The sequence below is a fragment of the Bombina bombina genome, chromosome 1, assembly GCF_027579735.1.
Source record: "Bombina bombina isolate aBomBom1 chromosome 1, aBomBom1.pri, whole genome shotgun sequence".
Lineage (NCBI taxonomy): Eukaryota > Metazoa > Chordata > Amphibia > Anura > Bombinatoridae > Bombina > Bombina bombina.
In genome coordinates, this window is record NC_069499.1 from 706,069,097 (window position 1) to 706,091,578 (window position 22,482).

Here is a 22,482-nt window from a genome sequence, read left to right on the forward strand (position 1 = left end):
CAATCAGAATTGAGGGGACGCCATCTTGGATCACGTCCCTTAAAGGAGCCTTCATTCGTCGTAGTCCGTCGGTGAAGAAGGAGGTTCCACGTCGGCGGGAGGAAGATTCAAGACCCGGCTTGGAAGATGACATCGCCCGGATAGAAGACCTCTTCAGCGCCTCTTGGAAGATGACATCGGCCGGATCAAAGACTTCTTCAGCGCCGCCTGGATGATGACTTCATCGGATGGAAGATTTCTTCAGCGCCGATTGGAGGATTAACTTCTTCCGCTCCGGATGTCCACTTCGGTTCCATCGCTGCTCGGCTGAGTGAAGACAAGGTAGGATGATCTTCAGGGGATTAGTGTTAGGTTTTTGTAAGGGGGGTTTGGGTTAGATTAGGGGTATGGGGGTGGTGGGTTTTAATGTTGGGGGGGTTGTATTTTTCTTTTACAGGCAAAAGAGCTGAACTTTTTGGGGCATGCCCCCACAAATGGCCCTTTTAAGGGCTGGTAAGGTAAAAGAGCTTTGAACTTTATTTAATTTAGAATAGGGTAGGGCATTTTTTTATTTTGGGGGGGTTTGTTATTTTATTAGGGGGCTTAGATTAGGTGTAAGTAGCTTAAAATTGTTGTAATATTTTTAAAATGTTTGTAACTTATTTTTTTATTTTTTGTAACTTAGCTTTTTTTATTTTTTGTACTTTAGTTAGTTTATGTAATTGTATTTAATTGTAGTTATTTGTATTTAGTTTATTTAATTAATTTAATGATAGTGTAGTATTAGGTTTAATTGTAACTTAGGTTAGGATTTATTTTACAGGTAATTTTGTATTTCTTTTAGCTAGGTAGTTATTAAATAGTTAATAACTATTTAATAACTATTCTAACTAGCTAAAATAAATACAAAGTTACCCGTAAAATAAATATAAATCCTAAGATAGCTACAATATAATTATTATTTATATTGTAGCTATATTAGGGTTTATTTTACAGGTAAGTATTTAGTTTTAAATAGGAATAATTTATTAAAGTATATTGTAGTGTTAGGTGTAATTATAACTTAGGTTAGGATTTATTTTACAGGTAAATTCCAGTTTATTTTAGCTAGGTAAGCTATTAAATAGTTAATAACTATTTAATAGCTATTGTACCTAGTTAAAATAAATTGAAAGGTACCTGTAAAATAAAAATAAATCCTAAGATAGCTAGAATATAATTATTATTTATATTGTAGCTATATTAGGGTTTATTTTAAAGGTAAGTATGTAGTTTTAAATAGGATTAATTTAGTTAATAATAAAAATATTATTTAGATTTATTTAATTAATATTTAAGTTAGGGGGGCATTAGGGTTAGTGTTAGACTTAGGTTTAGGGGTTAATAATTTTATTACAGTGGCGGCGGCGTAGTGGGGGGCAGGATAGGGGTTAATAAATTTATTATAGGTGGCGACGGTGTAGGGGGGGCAGATTAGGGGTTAATAAATTTATTATAGGTGGCGACGGTGTAGGGGGGGCAGGATAGGGGTTAATACATTTAATATAGGTTGCGGCGGGTTCAGGGAGCGGCGGTTTAGGGGTTAATACATTTGTTATAGTTGCGGTGGGTTCCGGGAGCGGCGGTTTAGGGGTTAATATGTATAGAGTAGCTTGCGGTGGGCTCCGGGAGCGGCGGTTTAGGGGTTAATATGTATAGAGTAGCTTGCAGTGGGCTCCGGGAGTGGCGGTTTAGGGGTTAATATGTATAGAGTAGCTTGCGGTGGGCTCCGGGAGCGGCGGTTTAGGGGTTAATATGTATAGAGTAGCTTGCGGTGGGCTCTGGGAGCGGCGGTTTATGGGTTAATATGTATAGAGTAGCTTGCGGTGGGCTCCGGGAGCGGCGGTTTAGGGAGTAATAATTTTATTTAGTTGCGGCGGTGTAGGGGGGGACAGATTAGTGGTGTTTAGACTCGGGGTACATGTTAGGGTGTTAGGTGCAGACAGCTCCCATAGAAATCAATGGGATGTCTGTCAGCAGCGAACTTGTACTTTCGCTATGGTCAGACTCCCATTGATTCCTATGGGATCCGCTGCCTCCAGGGGTGGCGGTTTGAAAACCAGGTACGTTGGGCCATAAAAGTGCCGAGCGTACCTGCTAGTCTTTTGATAACTAGCAAAAGTAGTGAGATTGTGCCGCACTTGTGTGCGGAACATCTGAAGTGACGTAAGAATCGATCTGTGTCGGACTGAGTCCTGGGGATCGAAGCTTACGTCACAAAATTCTACTTTTGCCGGTCTCGAGCCTTTGATAACTAAGGCGAATCAGCCTCGCCACAAATACGCTGCGGAATTCCATCGTATTTGAGGTTGACAGCTTGATAACTACCCCCCTATCTAATAAAAAATTACTTTAAAAAATATTGCACAAAAAAGTAATAAGAGCTCAAAGATATGAGAAAAAAAAGCAGACAAAGGGCTTTAACATAGACATACATATGTGTGTGTGTGTATATATATATATATATACCCCGCTCATGCAGCGAGTTAGGGACCGGAGCCCCGCTGTGAAGTGAAAACCGCTTTAAAGTGAAACAAGGCAGTTTTAGCTTTCTTTTCACTTGCCAGTGTTTAAAAACTTGAAACCATGTTTGAACTAATATATATTAGAGGTGCAATAGCTCTAAGTTTAGTTTAACACTAGCACAGCACCGTATTCAATTAGTAAGTAATAAATATTGTGCCTGTAAAATAGTGACAATTACTGTAGTAAACTTTGCCAGACTATTATACTGAGACACAGATTGCACTGTAATGCTGTAAACAGAGTCAACTATGCATAACAAAATGGTGCCAGTCACTTTTCTCACAATCTCACGAAGATTACAGCACTGTTTCAAAATCCTTGGAGGTTGAACTTCAGCTCCACAAAGCGCTGTATTAGCGAAGCACTGTAAAGTGAGGTATACCTGTATATATATATATATATATATATATATATATATATATATATATATATATATATCTATATATATATATATCTATGTATTTATATGTGTATATATGTATTTACAAAAATATATACACATATAACCACATAAATACATATGTACACACACACACATATATATATAAATGCATTGAAGCCCTTTGCAGTTAAGTAGATAAAAACATGAAAAATCATATTTATTTACTGTAAATATTTCACATTCCAATGTTCTGCACATAGCAGAATATGCTCTAAGTATTTATTTATATATATATATATATATATATATATATATATATATATATATATATATATATATATATATATATATATATATATATATATTGTACCAAAAAACATTATATAGAAATATATGTGAAGAACATTGGAATGTAAAATATTCATATGTCGGTATAGCTCCCTTGAGCGATGGGGTCTCGTTGTGGTTTTTAACTAATATCCGAGAATAGCTGTAGAATTATTATTTCCCAAGTGCAATCGAATCAATATGAATAGTGATCTTGTATCCGTAACACACTCTCCCTAGGGAGATCTAGAAGCATTCAAAAACAATTTAGCTGCAGGCAACTAAGAAACGAGTGTGATTGTCCAATGAGCACACAGGCAAAATAGCTGAATTTAAATACAATGTTGCTATGCATATTTGTAATATTGAGTTAATAATTCATAGTGGCTGCATATTATTGAATACGACAAGGATAAACACAATATAACATATGTTACTCTGAGAAAATTTACAATTTACCCTGAGAAACATAAACAGATAGACGGATTACAGCAATCTTATTGAAATTTATTACCAGTAACGCTCCGGTGTTTATAACAACTATAATACTGTTTTATTTGGTAAACTATATGAATCAACACACCCAAATAATTTCAAACACTTAAGGGGTTAAAATCAAATCTACTAAAACTTAGAGGATCAAGTGCAAGTTTGAGAAACACAAAAACTCCAAAATGACTCCCTTATAAAGGGTCGTTGACCAATCCGTTCATTACATATCTGTGACGTCAATCATAGTCTACCAATCATCGCATATATGTCACAATTGGTTAATAACAGAGGGTGTGTGTTCTAGTAGCCAATGGTGGGCGGCCACGGTTACGTCATGGTGACACGCCCACCTGTCAGGCGCTCGTGGGTAAACAAAATAGCATCATATGAGAGGATATATGCAATCGTAGTTGAAGACTACTCAAGATTAAATAAAACCTAAAATTAAGACTGCTCATTAAAGTATTCGTTATATGTACGGATAAGCATGTATAATATCAGTAAAACGGATGAGGTTCATTCAGTATTCCATAACAGCCGAAGCCTTAAAAGGAACATATTTGTTGTCGTGAAAAGATGTTTGTGTTATACATAGCAATTGGACATAAATAGCAATTGGACATGTTAAATATGTTCACTAAGTTTTTGCTAATGTGTGTGTTATGTACGTAGTCAAAGTTGTACGTATAGGTACATATCACGCAAATAATACAGATAATAGGACAGATAGGTGGTGAAGCACAAAAACTATATTGGTATATCACGTAAGCTAAAGTTGATAAAAACTTAGATACTTAGATCAAAAAAAGCTGTATATTACATATATAGCTGGTATATGCCTATCTATATTAAGGTGTTTTACAATTTTACGAATGGTGGTCCTGCACTGTATGAAGAACTATTACATTCATCAGTTATTATCTGACACATATGTTATCATAATAGTACAGTTAGTTATCCCCCAATTATATACAGATAGAATGTGTATACTGTCAAATAATGGTAGTAGACTCATGAGACCTATAATTAAAAAATACCATCAAATAAAAAGGTCTGGTACCAATATTTTGCCAGTATAGAGGATTGCACTATAGGTATTATGTTCTTTCATACCCAAGGGATTCATACTTTGTAATCAGAAAATCCACTTTGTTTCTGCTTTTAGAAGAGCATTCTTCAGACTTCCACCCCTTATTCTTAACAAGATTTTTTGGAAAATCCAACATTTGAGGTCAGGTTTACAGTTATGGTGCTTTAAGAAGTGTCTTGCCATTTAAGACTCCTAACCACGCCCCAAAGTATCAGATGCACATGCATGTTTACATAAACAGGAGCAAGCAGGAGTCTGTAATCTGTCTTTTTATATGCAAATACGGGGGAGGGGAAAGTGTCTGCCCTTACTGCTTTTCCAGCCCCTTTCACTGGGTGTCCCAGACTAGCCTCATCCACAGAGCTAAACTGGGAGCTTCTAAGTAAGTTTTGAAAAGGTTTTATATGGGATTTTTATATCAGTTCCTGTGCATATTATTATTTAGAGTAGTGTCTATCGCATGCAGTTATATGAAAATTGGTGTATAATATCCCATTAAAGCTGCTAAATTATTTTCTTACTATTGCCAAATACTTCAACATTGGAGGTGTCTGACAAATCTAAAGCATTTCTTATCATCTACTTACAATACAAATATTGCATTGCAAGACTCCCCATCTAAAAGAAGGGTGTAACACTAATCCAATAAGGGTTTTCATGACCTAATAACTGCTAGACTACGAGTGGAGCATTACTTATTGCTCCTGTTCACGTGTTAGTTCCGCTAGAAATAAGTTTTTGCGCGCATCAGGTAGTGCTTATATTACAAGTTGACAGCAAAAAGTTTTTGCTCATGCGCTAAACTGAGATGCACAAAAAGCCGAACTTTCGAATATAGCAATCATAATAATGTTTTCCCCCATAGAAGTCAATAGAGCGTGAAAAATGGGGCGGAAAAACACCCTACTCGCACGCAAACCTATAGCATTTCCTAAATATTTTACATTTCAATGTTCATCACATAGAATAATATGTTATATTTATTCATAAATAGATATTTCTACATATATCTGATGGTATTTTGCTACAATATATATCTATACTTATAATATATATGATTATATATAGGTATAGATATATACAGATATGTATAGGAATATCTATTTAAAATACTTAGAACATATTCCCCTATGTGAAGAACATTGGAATGGTATATATTGACATTAAATACATAGTTAAACAATTTATTAAATATGAATATTGCATAAATATGGTTTTACATGTTTTCATCTACTTGATTGTAAAGGGCTCCAATGCACTTATATTTGTCTATATATGTATGCATATGTATTTATGTGTTTATATGTGTATATATGTCTGTAAATTATAAGTTCCCACGGAATAGGGCCCTCAAACTCCCTGTATTTGTTTGTTAAATTTTGTCTTATATTGTAATGTATCACCGTTGTAGTTTTATCTCTGTACTCATGGACAGCGCTGCTAAATCTCATGGAGCTTTATAAATAATACACTTTTGTATGAATTTTATCATTTTGTTTTAAATAATTTTATTATATGGTGTTAATATGAGTTTAACTGTTTTAAATGTATTTTTTTATGTGTTTTGTGACACTTTTCATTCGAGAGTAACAGTTAATCAGAGCGCTGAGGTTGAGCTATCCTGACGCGTGTTAAATTCAATTGCGCTCAATCGGTTGTGTTTACTTTCAACTTGTAATACGTGTGCTACTTCCAATGCAGGCAAACAGCTGCAATAAACCCAATATTGTTCTCACTCAACTGTTAGCACGCCACTCGTAATCTGGCCCAATAATGGGTCCTGATGTGACCTTGGGACCCAGGCAGCACTTAGCAGGAACAGCAAATAGGGAGAATATTGTTACCTTAAAAAGCATAAAAGTACCCACGTCAATTATATATATATATATATATATATATATATATATATATATATATATATATGTATATTATATATATCTATGTATCTCTTATGCCTTTAGGATGCAGTGCAATGCTTGGTTTTAGACTTTAGTGGAAAGAGAGTTGGGCATCTACCTTTGCAATCAATGGGGTACAATAAAATTCTAAATAATAGATTGCATTGCACCACATTTACACTTCGAAAAGTATCTTTTTACCACTGCAAAACTTACCAACCAAAAGGATTAGTATGGCACCAAAAAAGATGGAAATTGTGTAAAAAAAAGTTAGAAACAAATATTACAAACATTGTTGTGTTTTTTATTGATCCTTTGTACATTGTGTGAGAAAATTAATTATGTACATGTGTTAAATTAAACAGTATGAATTCCATTGTATATGGGCATGATGGCTGTATGGAACATGTTTGCACAATGAGACTTTATTGAGAAAACGCTGTTTTTTTCAATTTGACAAGATTTTCATCTGAAATCAAGAAGAACTGTTTATGAAATCATATAAGAAATAAAATGTGTCCACAACTGATAACACCTTTTATATCTGGATTTTACCGATTCTCATACTATAAATTGTGAAACCACTAAGTTACAAGTTTTAGATTAACACTAAAAAGTTTTAAATCTCACTGTACAGGACAAGGTATGACTTTCCCAAATATTATTATTTTTATTGTAAGAAGATGGCAACACAATGTTATAGATATTGTAAATTGCATTAATTAAAAATCGTTTTTTTTGTTGTTTTTTTTTTGGGGGGGGGTAGTTCTAACTACAAAATTTAGGGCTCTAGATGAGAATACCATAGGAATTAAGCAAATTTGACAATAGAAATAAATTTAAAACTTTTTTTTAAAACTATGTGCTGTGTCTGAATCACAAAATAAACTTTTTTGGGTTTCTTATCACATTAAATTAGTTAGATGTAAACATGTCAAACAGACCTGTTTTTGCACTTATCACCTACTGATTTTTTTGTGAACTGGTAGAATGTAATGCAAAAAGCATGTAAACTGCAATTATTGGCATTTATGTACACGAGGCCTAAATGTCACTATATATATATATATATATATATATATATATATATATATATATATATACATATTTTATTTTTAAATTGAAACAATGCCATTTACAAAGAAAAACTGTAATTATACATCTTTTCACATAAAAGCTGCTGAGAATCCTTTGAAAAAGCAGTGGCGAAACGTACGTCAGGCATTCGCAATGCTCCCTAAATTGTACTCATGTTAAAATAAGAGCCTCAAATAGAAGTTGATGTAACTTATTGTTACATAATACCGGACTTTATAATTCAGTGATACTAGATGTGGTTACACCATATTTACTAATAAACGGAACACAGGAATACCCAGTACTGGTTAATTACTACCCAGGAGCACTGTGACAGCATAGATAAAGTGCTTGTGGCTAAACACAATTATAATAGGGATTGTTCTTACATCGCAGTGCACTGTGTAATGTGGTTAATTACCCAGTTTTGTGCAAGTATAACTATTGCTCTATTCCGGTATCTTTATTGATTTAATTGACCTTCTTACGCTTTGGGAGCATTACATATGTTATATGTTTTTAATTGTTTTTAAGTGTTTGTTCACCATTTTTTTATGTATTATTAAAAGTTATATTGTATTTTAGCCCCTCACAATCTGTCCTCTTGTTAATTGTATACCACTACCCTAATAGTACTTTACTGTGCCAAATAGTGTTTCTTTTATTATCTTATTCTTATATATCATTTTTTTGGCACTAGGCACTGCCCCCCATAGGTATATACGTGTAGCTTCACCTTAGGAGGGATTAGGTAGTAGGTATATTACCACTCCTTGTCCTGATACTTTCAGGATTTACCCTTTTTTCACTAAGAAATCCAGAATATCTTCATCATTTTTATCAATATACATTTACTATTTGTAGGTGAATTTTGGGAATATTGCTGTCGAAAAACTAGTTCATAGGTCAGATACACATAGGGGACGATTTATCAATGTCTGGCAGACATGATCTGCTGTAGCGGATCATGTCCGCCAGATATTCCTGAATGCTGACAGCATACGCCCCCTGCAGATTCCATCCCAATTGACAGCTAGCAGGGGGTGTCAATCAACCCGAAACTTTGCAGTCTGTTTTTGGACATGTGACATGGAAATAAATATTTTCAAGAGTGCTGTGGACATATTGCTGTGTTAATCAACCTAATCGTACACGATTGAGCGGATTGATGTCCATTGCCTCAGAGGAGGCATACGAGTTAAGGAGCAGCAGTCTTCAGACCGCTGCTTCTTAACTCCTGTTTCCGGCGAGCCTGAAGTCTCGCTCGGAAACAGGGGTATTCAGGGCAATTTGGCCCTTGATAATTTGGCCCCCATAGTATTAAAATTTGGAGAAGATAAGGGACAGTAATTTGCACTGGAGGGCTGTGTTGGCCTTGGGTTGGAGAAGCCTGGTACAGAGCTACAGTCAGATATGCATCAACATTCTGTCTTGTACTGTAAAAAATAAAATAATTTTCAACGTGATTTAATTTTAAGACTGGTTAATACATGGAATAAACTCACTGGGGTCGGTCACAATCCTTGAGATAAAATTAATCCCATTAAAATCAATGTGGAGTTTTGCTAAACGATTCAGCATGTTTGTTATCGACCCCATAGTGTTTCAATTACCAGGGCTTAATCATTCTTATAGGTTGCATAATTTGACCCAGAGCATTTAGATTTAAGAATTGTTCTCTGAAACTCTTTAATAGTTCTCTATATCTCTTGAACGGCCATGGTATTCTGCTTTGCAACATACATTAGCACACATCCTGTCATTTTTTTCCCCTAGCTGCCAGGTAGTGAGACAACCAAGCCTATTTGTCTCCTCTTACTTAACCCTCAGACACAGAAAGGCCGTTTTCATGGTGTTTGAGAGATATCATATCTTGCTTGGTAAAACAGGAACAGCAGACTTCAAGAGGCCTACAACCAGGGAAATTATGGTAAACGACTTTAGGGCAGTGGTTATTTGACTAAAATAGAGGCTACAGGAATGGGGACTAATGTGAATATGAAGCTTACATAGGCGTTGCAGGGCTAAGTGTATGATACTAGTATGGTGCATACAGAGGAGTTGTAGGAGTGGTATGGGGTTGACACAGGGGCTGCTTAGCTAGGGGATGGAAGTGGGTATGAGGCATACATAGGGGATACTAGATCAGATGCCCGATGTTGGTATGTAGCTTTCTGCAGAGGTTTGGAGTCTTATACAGCTATAAGACTATTATGGGAGATGCAGGTTAATGGGAACAATTAATGGTCTGAGGCAGGCTTGTGAATTATAGAGGAAGTAGGACCAGTGGGTCCTATGAAGGCACATGTCTTATAGAAGGGTTGCTAGACCATGTTTCTTATCTGAGGTCTGAATTTCTTTTTTGGATTGTGTCTGAAAGAGGAGCTATTGGGACAGGAGCCTGAAATATGGTTTGATATTGTTATATAAATTATATAGAGGCTGCAGGACCGGAATGCTAATCAGAGATCTGATGTTGGTATGTGACTGACAAGGTGTTGCAGGCTAAGGGACTAAAATGATATGTGATTTACAAAGGTGCTGCAGAGCCAGGGTTCTGATCTAAGGTCTTAGTTGGGAATTTGGCTGACAAGGTGTTGCAGGCTAAGGGTTTAACATGGAAATTTGGTTTACAAAGGTGCTACAGGGTCAGGGTTCTGATCTATGGTCTTATGTGGAAATATGGCTAACAAATGTTCTGCTGAGTCAGGGGTCTAATCTGATGCTTGATTTAAATAAGCATGTCATAGAGGGTCTGCAATTTCAGGGGGTTAAATCTGATTTATTATGAGGACACATGCCTAATAAAGTGGTTGCATATAACTTGCTGCCAGCACGCAGCTGCACAGATGGGATATTGGCGTCAGTGTTGTTATTATTATTTTTTCTTTCGTTTTTGGGCTAATGAGATGGTTACATCGAAACCTAAATAACTAAATTGCTTGTTTTTACTTTGAAATTCTAGAATCACCAGTTTAACTAAAAATTGGCAAGATAAATTATTCCAACTTGCCAAGGGCATTTATGAAGAGAAGTCTAAAATAAATCATTAACAAAACATTAAATTAAACTCCAAGTATTAGTAATTCAAGGTTTACGGCTAGATTTAGAGTTTTGTCGGTAACGACCCGCGTAGCTAAGGCTGGCTTTTTACCCCCGCACCTTTTAAATACCGCTGGTATTTAGAGTTCACAGAAGGGCTGCGTTAGGCTCCAAAAAGGGAGCGTATAGCATAATTTACCACCACTGCAACTCTCAATACCAGCGGTGCTTACGGACGCGGCCAGCTTAAAAAACGTGCTCGTGCACGATTCCCCCATAGGAAACAATGGGGCAGTTTGAGCTGAAAAAAAACCTAACACCTGCAAAAAAGCAGCGTTCAGCTCCTAACGCAGCCCCATTGTTTCCTATGGGGGAACACTTCCTGAGTCTGCACCTAACATGTACCCCGAGTCTAAACACCCCTAACCTTATACTTATTAACCCCTAATCTGCCGCCCCCGCTATCTCTGACCCCTGCATATTTCTTTTAACCCCTAATCTGCCGCTCCGTACACCGCCGCAACCTACGTTATCCCTATGAACCCCTAATCTGCTGCCCCTAACACCGCTGACCCCTATATTATATTTATTAACCCCTAATCTGCCGCCCCCAACGTCGCCTCCACCTACCTACAATTATTAACCCCTAATCTGCCGACCGGACCTCACCGCTACTCTAATAAATGTATTAACCCCTAAAGCTAAGTCTAACCCTAACCCTAACAACCCCCTAAGTTAAATATAATTTAAATCTAACAAAATAAATTAACTCTTATTAAATAAATTAATCCTATTTAAAGCTAAATACTTACCTGTAAAATAAATCCTAATATAGCTACAATATAAATTATAATTATATTGTAGCTATTTTAGGATTAATATTTATTTTACAGGCAACTTTGTATTTATTTTAACCAGGTACAATAGCTATTAAATAGTTAAGAACTATTTAATAGTTACCTAGTTAAAATAATTACAAAATTACTTGTAAAATAAATCCTAACTTAAGTTACAATTAAACCTAACACTACACTATCAATAAATTAATTAAATAAAATACCTACAATTATCTACAATTAAATCTAACACTACACTATCAATAAATTAATTAAATACAATACCTACAAATAAATACAATTAAATAAACTAACTAAAGTACAAAAAATAAAAAAAGAACTAAGTTACAAAAAATAAAAAAATATTTACAAACATTAGAAAAATATTACAACAATTTTAAGCTAATTACACCTACTCTAAGCCCCCTAATAAAATAACAAAGCCCCCCAAAATAAAAAAATGCCCTACCCTATTCTAAAATAAAAATAGAAAAGCTCTTTTACCTTACCAGCCCTTAAAAGGGCCTTTTGCGGGGCATGCCCCAAAGAATTCAGCTCTTTTGCCTGGAAAAAAAAACATACAATACCCCCCCCCAACATTACAACCCACCACCCACATACCCCTAATCTAACCCAAACCCCCCTTAAATAAACCTAACACTAAGCCCCTGAAGATCTTCCTACCTTATCATCACCACGCCGGGTATCACCGATCCGTCCAGGCTCTGATGTCTTGATCCAAGCCCAAGCGGGGGCTGAAGACGTCCATCCTCCAGCTGAAGTTTTGATCCAAGCAGCGGCTGAAGAAGTCCATCCTCCGGCTGAAGTCTTCATCCTATCCGGGCAGAATAGGAGATCCGGCCCGGTAGACATCTTCATCCAAGCGGCATCTTCTATCTTCTTCCATCCGATGACGAGCGGCTCCATCTTCAAGACCTCCGGCGCGGATCCATCCTCTTCGTCCGACGTCCTAAAACAGAATGAAGGTTCCTTTAAGGGACGTCATCCAAGATGGCGTCCCTCGAATTCCGATTGGCTGATAGGATTCTATCAGCCAATCGGAATTAAGGTAGGAAAATTCTGATTGACTGATGGAATCAGCCAATCAGATTCAAGTTCAATCCGATTGGCTGATCCAATCAGCCAATCAGATTGAGCTCACATTCTATTGGCTGTTCGGATCAGCCAATAGAATGCAAATTTTCCTACCTTAATTCCGATTGGCTGATAGAATCCTATCAGCCAATCGGAATTTGAGGGACGCCATCTTGGATGACGTCCCTTAAAGGAACCTTCATTCTGTTTTAGGACGTCGGAAGAAGAGGATGGATCCGCGCCAGAGGTCTTGAAGATGGAGCCGCTCGTCATCGGATGGAAGAAGATAGAAGATGCTGCTTGGATGAAGATGTCTACCGGTCCAGATCTCCTCTTCTGCCCGGATAGGATGAAGACTTCAGCCGGAGGATGGACTTCTTCAGCCGCCGCTTGGATCAAGACTTCAGCCGGAGGATGGACGTCTTCAGCCCCCGCTTGGGCTTGGATCAAGACATCAGAGCCTGGACGGATCGGTGATACCCAGCGTGGTGAAGATAAGGTAGGAAGATCTTCAGGGGCTTAGTGTTAGGTTTATTTAAGGGGGGTTTGGGTTAGATTAGGGGTATGTGGGTGGTGGGTTGTAATGTTGGGGGGGTATTGTATGTTTTTTTTCCAGGCAAAAGAGCTGAATTCTTTGGGGCATGCCCCGCAAAAGGCCCTTTTAAGGGCTGGTAAGGTAAAAGAGCTTTTCTATTTTTATTTTAGAATAGGGTAGGGCATTTTTTTGGGGGGGATTTGTTATTTTATTAGGGGGCTTAGAGTAGGTGTAATTAGCTTAAAATTGTTGTAATATTTTTCTAATGTTTGTAAATATTTTTTTATTTTTTGTAACTTAGTTCTTTTTTTAATTTTTGTACTTTAGTTAGTTTATTTAATTGTATTTATTTGTAGGTATTGTATTTAATTAATTTATTGATAGTGTAGTGTTAGGTTTAATTGTAGATAATTGTAGGTATTTTATTTAATTAATTTATTGATAGTGTAGTGTTAGGTTTAATTGTAACTTAGGTTAGGATTTATTTTACAGGTAATTTTGTAATTATTTTAACTAGGTAACTATTAAATAGTTCTTAACTATTTAATAGCTATTGTACCTGGTTAAAATAAATACAAAGTTGCCTGTAAAATAAATATTAATCCTAAAATAGCTACAATATAATTATAATTTATATTTTAGCTATATTAGGATTTATTTTACAGGTAAGTATTTAGCTTTTAATTTATTTAATAAGAGTTAATTTATTTTGTTAGATTTAAATTATATTTAACTTAGGGGGGTATTAGGGTTAGGGTTAGACTTAGCTTTAGGGGTTAATACATTTATTAGAGTAGCGGTGAGGTCCGGTCGGCAGATTAGGGGTTAATAATTGTAGGTAGGTGGAGGCGACATTGGGGGCGGCAGATTAGGGGGTTAATAAATATAATATAGGGGTCGGCGTTGTTAGGGGCAGCAGATTAGGGGTACATAGGGATAACGTAGGTGGCGGCGGTGTGCGGTCGGCAGATTAGGGGTTAAAATTTTTTAATAGAGTGGCGGTGATGTGGGGGGACCTCGGTTTAGGGGTACATAGGTAGTTTATGGGTGTTAGTGTACTTTAGAGCACAGTAGTTAAGAGCTTTATGAACTGGCGTTAGCCCAGAAAGCTCTTAACTCCTGGCTTTTTTCTGCGGCTGGAGTTTTGTCGTTAGATTTCTAACGCTCACTTCAGCCAAGACTCTAAATACCAGCGTTAGAAAGATCCCATTGAAAAGATAGGATACGCAAATGGCATAGGGGGATCTGCGGTATGGAGAAGTCGCGGCTGCAAAGTGAGCGTTAGACCCTTTCCTGACTGACTCTAAATACCAGCGGTAGCCCAAAACCAGCGTTAGGAGCCTCTAACGCTGGTTTTGATGGCTAACGCCAAACTCTAAATCTAGGCAACAATTTGTAAAAAAAAAAAATTAAACAAATCAAGGATTTAGTTTGGATTTATTTTAACATAGAGTTTTATATTATCTCAAAGTCTATAGAGGCAAATCATTTAACAAATACAATATTCCATATTAATTTTCTTAGAAAAACATAAAATGATCAAGCAATATTGTTATTTTACATTAGTTATTGCACTGGCTTTGCATTTTTGTCCTTGGCAGTGTTAATGCAAATTATGATGTCCTTGAACATTAAAGCATAATAAATAAAACTTGTGAATCTTAGGCTTTTTCAATAAAGTATGTACAAAGATATTTACTTGAAACGTCAGCTCATAATTTCATAATACTCAAGATTTAGTGAAGTATTGAAAGCATTGGGCTAATCACTTTTCTTAAAGGGACACTGAACCCAAATCTTTGTCTTTCGTGATTCAGATAGAGCATGGAATTTTAAGCAACTTTCTAATTTACTCCTATTATCAAATTTTCTTCATTCTCTTGGTATCTTTATTTGAAATGCAAGAATCTAACGGCTAGATTACGAGTTTTTGTCGGAAATGGTGTGCGGTGCTAACGAGCCTTTTTTTCTCACCACTCACTTAAGACAACACTGGTATTACGAGTTTTCTGCAAGCTGGCGTTAGCCTCAGAAAAGTGAGCGTTGAGCAAAATTTAGCTCCACATCTCACCTCAATACCAGCGTTGCTTAAGTCAGCGGTGAGCTGGCTGAACGTGCTCGGGCACGATTTCCCAATAGGAAACAATGGGGCTAAGCTGGCGGAAAAAAACCTAACACCTGCAAAAAAGCAGCGTTCAGCTCCTAACGCAGCCCCATTGTTTCCTATGGGGAAATAAAAGTTATGTCTACACCTAACACCCTAACATGAACCCCGAGTCTAAACACCCCTAATATTACACTTATTAACCCCTAATCTGCCGCCCCAAACATTGTCGCCACCTACATTATATTATTAACCCCTAATCTGCCGCTCCGGACACCGCCGCCACCTTCATTATCCCTATGAACCCCTAATCTGCTGCCCCAAACATCGCCGAACCCTACTTTATATTTATTAACCCCTAATCTGCCCCCCCAATGTCGCCGCAACTATATTAAATTTATTAAACCCTAATCTGCCGCTGGCAACGTCGCCGCTACTATAATACATTTATTAACCCCTAAACCTAATTCTAACCCTAACCCTAACACCCCCCTAACTTAAATATAATTTAAATACATATAAATAAATTTACTATAATTAACTAAATTATTCCTATTTAAAACTAAATACTTACCTATAAAATAAACCCCAAGATAGCTACAATATAATTAATAGTTACATTGTAGCCATCTTAGGGTTTATTTTTATTTTACAGGCAACTTTGTATTTATTTTAACTAGGTAGAATAGTTATTAAATAGTTAAACTAAATTATGAAAAAAACCACTAAATTACAGAAAATAAAAAAGAAATTACAAATTTTTAAACTAATTACACCTAATCTAATCCCCCTAATAAAATAAAAAACAAAAACAAAATAAAAAAATTCCCTACCCTATACTAAATTACAAATAGCCCTTAAAAGGGCTTTTTGCGGGGCATTACCCCAAAGTAATCAGCTCTTTTAACTGTAAAAAAATACAATACCCCCCAACATTAAAACCCACCACCCACACACCCAACCCTACTCTAAAACCCACCCAATCCCCCCTTAATAAAACCTAACACTACCCCCTTGAAGATCACATTACCTTGAGACGTCTTCACCTAGCCGAGCACAAGTGGATCTCCAGTGGGGCAGAAGTCTTCATCCGATCCGGCCAGAAGAGGACATCCAGGCCAGCAGAAGTCTTCATCCAGGCGGCATCTTCTATCTTCTTCCATCGGGAGCGGGTCCATCTTGAAGACATCCGACGCGGAGCATCCTCTTCCATCCGACGGCGAATGAAGAATGAAGGATCCTTTAAGTGACGTCATCCAAGATGGCGTCCCTTCAGTTCCGATTGGCTTATAGAATCCTATCAGCCAATTGGAATTAAGGTAGGAAAAATCCTACTGGCTGATGCAATCAGCCAATAGAATTGAAGTTCAATCCTATTGGCTGATCCAATCAGCCAATAGGATTGAGCTTGCATTCTATTGGCTGTTCCAATCAGCCAATAGAATGCAAGCTCAATTCTATTTGCTGATTGCATCAGCCAAAAGGATTTTTCCTACCTTAATTTCCGATTGGCTGATAGGATTCTATATATATATTATTAGGGGGATTAGAGTAGGTGTAATTAGCTTAAAAAAATTGTAATTATTTTTTATTTTCTGTAATTTAGTGTTTGTTTTTTTTGTACTTTAATTTATTTAATTTAATTGTAGTTAATTGTAGTTAGTTTATGTAATTAATTTAATGATAGTGTAGTGTTAGGTGTAATTATAATTTAGGTTAGGATTTATTTTACAGGTAAATTTGTACTTATTTTAACTAGGTAGCTATTAAATAGTTAATACCTATTTAATAACTATTCTACCTAGTTAAAATAAATACAAAGTTGCCTGTAAAATAAATATAAATCCTAAGCTATCTACAATGTAACCATTAGTTATATTGTAGCTATCTTAGGGTTTATTTTATCGGTAAGTATTTAGTTTTAAATAGGATTGATTTATTTAATTGTAGTAATTTTGTTTTGTTTTATTTAAATTATATTTAAGTTAGGGGGGTTAGACTTAGGGTTAGTCTTAGGTTTAGGGGTTAATAAATGTAATATAGTAGCGGCGACGTTGGGGGCGGCAGATTAGGGGTTAATAAATGTAGATAGGTTTTAGCGATGTTAGGGACAGCAGATTAGGGGTTAATAAAATGTAACTAGTGTTTGCGAGGCGGGAGTGCGGCGGTTTAGGGGTTAATATATTTATTACAGTGGCGGCAATGTCTGGTCGGCAGATTAGGGGTTAACATTTTTATTTAAGTGTTTACAATGTGGGGGGCCATAGGTTTAGGGGTTAATAGGTAGTTTATGGGTGTTAGTGTACTTTTTAGCACTTTAGTTAAGAGTTTTATGTTACGGCGTTAGCCCATAAAACTCTTAACTACTGACTTTTAAATGCGGTAGGAGTCTGGACAGGAGAGGGTCTACCGCTCACTTTTTCCAGCAATCGTAATACTGGCGTTAGGAAAATCCCATTAAAAAAATAGGATACGCAATTGACGTAAGGGGATTTGCGGTATGCGAAAATCGCGGGGGAAAAAGTGAGCGGTACACCTGTACCTGCCTGACTCGTAATACCAGTGGGTGTTAAAAAGCAGCGTTGGGACCCCTCAACGCTGCTTTTTAAGGCTAATGCAAGACTCGTAATCTAGGCGTAAATTAATATGCCAGCCCATTTTTGGTGAACAACCTCGGTTGTCCTTGATGATTGGTGGATAAATTCATCCACCAATAAAAAAGTGCTGTCCAGAGTACTGCACCTAAAAAAAGCTTAGATGCCTTCTTTTTCAAATAAAAATAGCAAGAGAACGAAGAAAATTGATAATAGGAGTAAATTAGAAAGTTGCTTAAAATTACATGCTCTATCTGAATCACAAAAGAACAAAAATTGGGTTCAGTGTCCCTTTAAGTTCTAATTCAGAACCAATTTTAATTTGTCGTTTTTAGCATGGTTGGCCACAAAATTTATTTTCCTGCAAATAAAAAATAAACTAAATATTTATCAGTGACACTGGTAGTGGGTTTAGAGGAAAGTGTGCTTTTTTAAGAGTTACCATTCTGGGGCAGGGAGAAAGATCAAATGAGTAGTAATATGTTGTCATGGAAAGTGTGACAAGGTTCAAGCCAGAGTCTGGAGCAAAGAAACAGCGCAGGAGTAACTGGGAATTAGGTAGAAGCATTATAAAGACAAGACAATGGTCATATAATAGGTCAACAGCAACAATAGCCAGAACAGCAGACAGGAGCATGGCCAGGAACTAACCCAGAGTCATATTAGCTGTAACAGTAGTCAAAGGCTCAGACAGGAGTTTAGGCAGAAAGCCGGACAGGGTCACATACTGGATCAGCAGAAACAGTCGCCAGAAAAACATAGAGAAGCCTAGTTAGGAACCATGCAAGGGTCAGCTGCCAGGTCAGCAACAATTAAGAACAGAAGCAAAGGATGGGTGTGAAGGGAAGGCAAGATAAAGAGAATTAACACAACAGGTCTTCAGGGTGCTAATATTAACACAAGCACCACATAATCCTGCCGAGGCATCAATACTGCAGCCATCATTTTTGATGCAAACTCTGAGGTCAGCCAGAATAGTTCTTAGCTGGATTCAGAGAGGTAGGTGAGTATTTGCCTTGTACTTTAAACCATTAAAGATATTTGGAAATTATTATTTCACATGATTTGAAGATGAATAAATAATACAATAAAACAGTAGTTAGGACCAGTAACATGCTTGGTTATATAGGAAGTGACATTGGCAGCAGAAACATGAGATACAGTACATATACCACTTAATAGATAACTAGTTAGACCTTATCTTGAATACTGTATAGAGTTGTGCAGACCATTTCTCCACAAAGCTATAAATAAACTAAAAAAAATAATTATAGGGAAAGACTTCATGATCTATCATCTCAACACATATATGTCTTAGAGATTTATTTTTCTTCAGTGCAGTATAACTACATAAACCAAATGATCTGTCATAGTCCAGGACTTCACTTCTCCCTCTTTAAAAATCTCTGTTAGTGCATAGCCCCTATCTTCTTTCTCTGTTGCAAATGTTTTTTTCCGTTATATGGCAGGCGGTAAAGGCAATTAGAAGCTACCCCCTGCTGTAAGATATCAGCAAGCACTCACACGCTTCTTCTTACACTGTGCTTCCACCTACAATATGTAATACAATGGATGGTTCATTTATATATTTTAGGCAGGCGCATAGGTGCCAAGGGCTCCAATGCACTTCTATATATGCCTATATATGTGTACATATGTATTTATCTGTTTATATGTGTATATATGTCTGTAAATACATATATAAACATATAAATACATAAATACATTTGTACACACATAATATATATATATATATACACACACATCATAAGACATTTATATGTATGTAACTCAATGTTAAAGCCCTTTGCCCTTTTTTGTCTAACACCAGAGACCTTATACCTTTGATACCCTATAACTTTTTGTGCAACATTTTTTTTTAAAATAATTTTTAATAGATTGTGTTATTATGAGTGTAACTATACTTTGTAATGTAGTTTTAATGTGTTTTGTGACACTTTTTTATTTTGCAAAACAGTTCATCAGAGCTCTGAGGATGCAGCTATCTTTCTAGTGTAAATCGCGATGGCGTGCGAGCGTGTTTACTTTCAACTGTTTATTTATCCCTTTAATTACAAGGTGTTAGAATTTCACATGAAAGGGTAGAAGGTTCAGGAGTAATATGTGTAAATATTTCTTTATAAAAAGTGTGGTTTATTATTGGAATAGCCTTCCAATAGGGATTGGGACTTGGGTGATTGTATTTTTTTAACCACTTAAAGGGACACTAAAGTTAAAATCAATCATTCATGATTAGACATTCAGACAGAGCATATAGTTTGAGACTTTACAAATTACTTCAATCATCCAATTGTGCCCAGTCTTTTATATGCACACTTTGGGATGCAAGAGTTCATAGTGTATACATATGAGTCTGTGATTGGCTTATGATGATACAGGGGGCCGACAAACTGAAGTAAGTTTTAAAATTTGTCAGAAAAAATCTACTAATTACATTGTCTTTTTTATGCAGTTGTTGATTATAATATTTGACTATATGCAATGGTCCTTAAAAGGATAGTAAAGTCCAAATTAAACTTTCATGATTCAGATAGAGCTTTTAATTTTGAACAACTTTAAAATTTACTTTTATCATTAAATTTGCTTTGTTCTCTTGTTATTCTTAGTTGAATAATAAACCTATGCCTCTGCAAGGCTCATCTTCCTTACACGTCACTCTTCATCTGCTGCACCTCTCTGCCAATCCCTTCACTGGCTTCCTCTTGCCTCTAGGATTAAACACAAAATTCTCACTCTGACATACAAAACCCTCAACTGCACTGCTCCCCCTATGTCTCCAGATACTCTTCCTCCCGTCCCCTTCACTCTGCTCATGACCTCCTACTCTCCTCCTCTCTTGTTACCTCATCACACTCCCGTCTACAGGACTTCTCCAGACTGACTCCCATCTTGTGTAACTCTCTGCCTAGCTCCACAAGACTCTCCCTTAGTTTTGAAAGCTTCAAGCGCTCCCTAAAGACTCTACTGTTCATGGATGCAAACAACCTACACTAACCTTTCTTTATACCAGTTCCTCTCCTCCATTGCTATCCCCTGAAACCCCTTAGCATGTAAGCCTATGAGCCCAGCTGTTTGCAGATCACCTCCATAAGAGCTGACTACAACAGTGCAACTCTTGGCAGGGCCCTCTACCCATTTGATCCCTATAATTGTTGTACTCTGCCTTTGTTTACAGCGCTGCGGAATCTGTTGGCGCTCTACAAATAACCAATAATAATAATAATAAACCTAGGTAGGCTCATATGCTAATTGCTAAGCCCTTGAAGGCTGCCTCTGCATTTGACAGTTTTTCCCAGTTAGAGGTGGTTAGTTCATGTCTTTCATATAAATAACACTGTGCTCATGCACATGAAATTATTTAAAGGGCCATAATACCCAAATGTTGAAACACTTGAAAGTGATGCAGCATAGCTGTAAAAAGCTGACAGGAAAATATCACCTAAACATCTCTATGTAAAAAAGAAAGATATTTTACCTCAAAAATTCCTCAGTAGCCACATCCCATCTTAAAGGACTTCTAAGCAGCAAATCAGTATGTCTGTCCCGGGATGGCGGAAGGAGCGAACGTTCGAGCACTCTCATCTTATTTCCCTATTCAGTTTAAGGAAGTTTTCTATGAAATCTCATGAGAGTTAAGTGAAATCTCATGAGATCACAGTAAAAGAGTTCATGACCTATTATCTAATATGAATGCTTCTGCTAGACTCATCCGCCTAAGTCGACAATCTACATCAGCTGCTCCGCTCTTCCAGTCTCTACACTGGCTCCTCATACACTCCAGAATACAATTTAAAGTATTAGCCCTAACCTACAAAGCACTCAACAGTCTACCTCCCAACTATAGTTCCTCTCTCATCGTGAAAAACTCCCCATCCCGTCCTCTTCGATCAACCTCTGACCTACGTCTCTACACTCCTGTTATCTCTACATCCCACTCCCGCCTCCAAGACTTCGCACGTGCTGCTCCTGTCCTCTGGAACTCTCTACCCCGCTCCATCAGACTGTCTCCAACCTTGTATAGCTTCAGACGATCCTTGAAAACTCACCTATTCAGAGAGGCTTACCATCTCTCCTCCATCCCGCATCCGAACCAAGCTAATACATGTACATGAACTGCCTGACTCACTGCTGCAAATACAACTGATGTAACAAGCTACCCCAACCTTATGTCTCTGCACCCTAAACCTATAGACTGTGAGCTCTCCGGAGCAGGGCCCTCTTCCTCCTGTGCTAGATTTGTTTAGTCTTATGTTTTGTATTTTATCACAAATCTTTGTCATTGTATACCCCTATCATTGTACCCAGCGCTACGGAATTTGGCGGCGCTATACAAATAAATGATAATAATAATAATAATAATAATGACCTCAGCACTGCTGGTGCTGATTGGCTGCTGTTCATTTCTTCATTTTTTTATTATTTTTTTTACCTGCAGCTGGGCAACA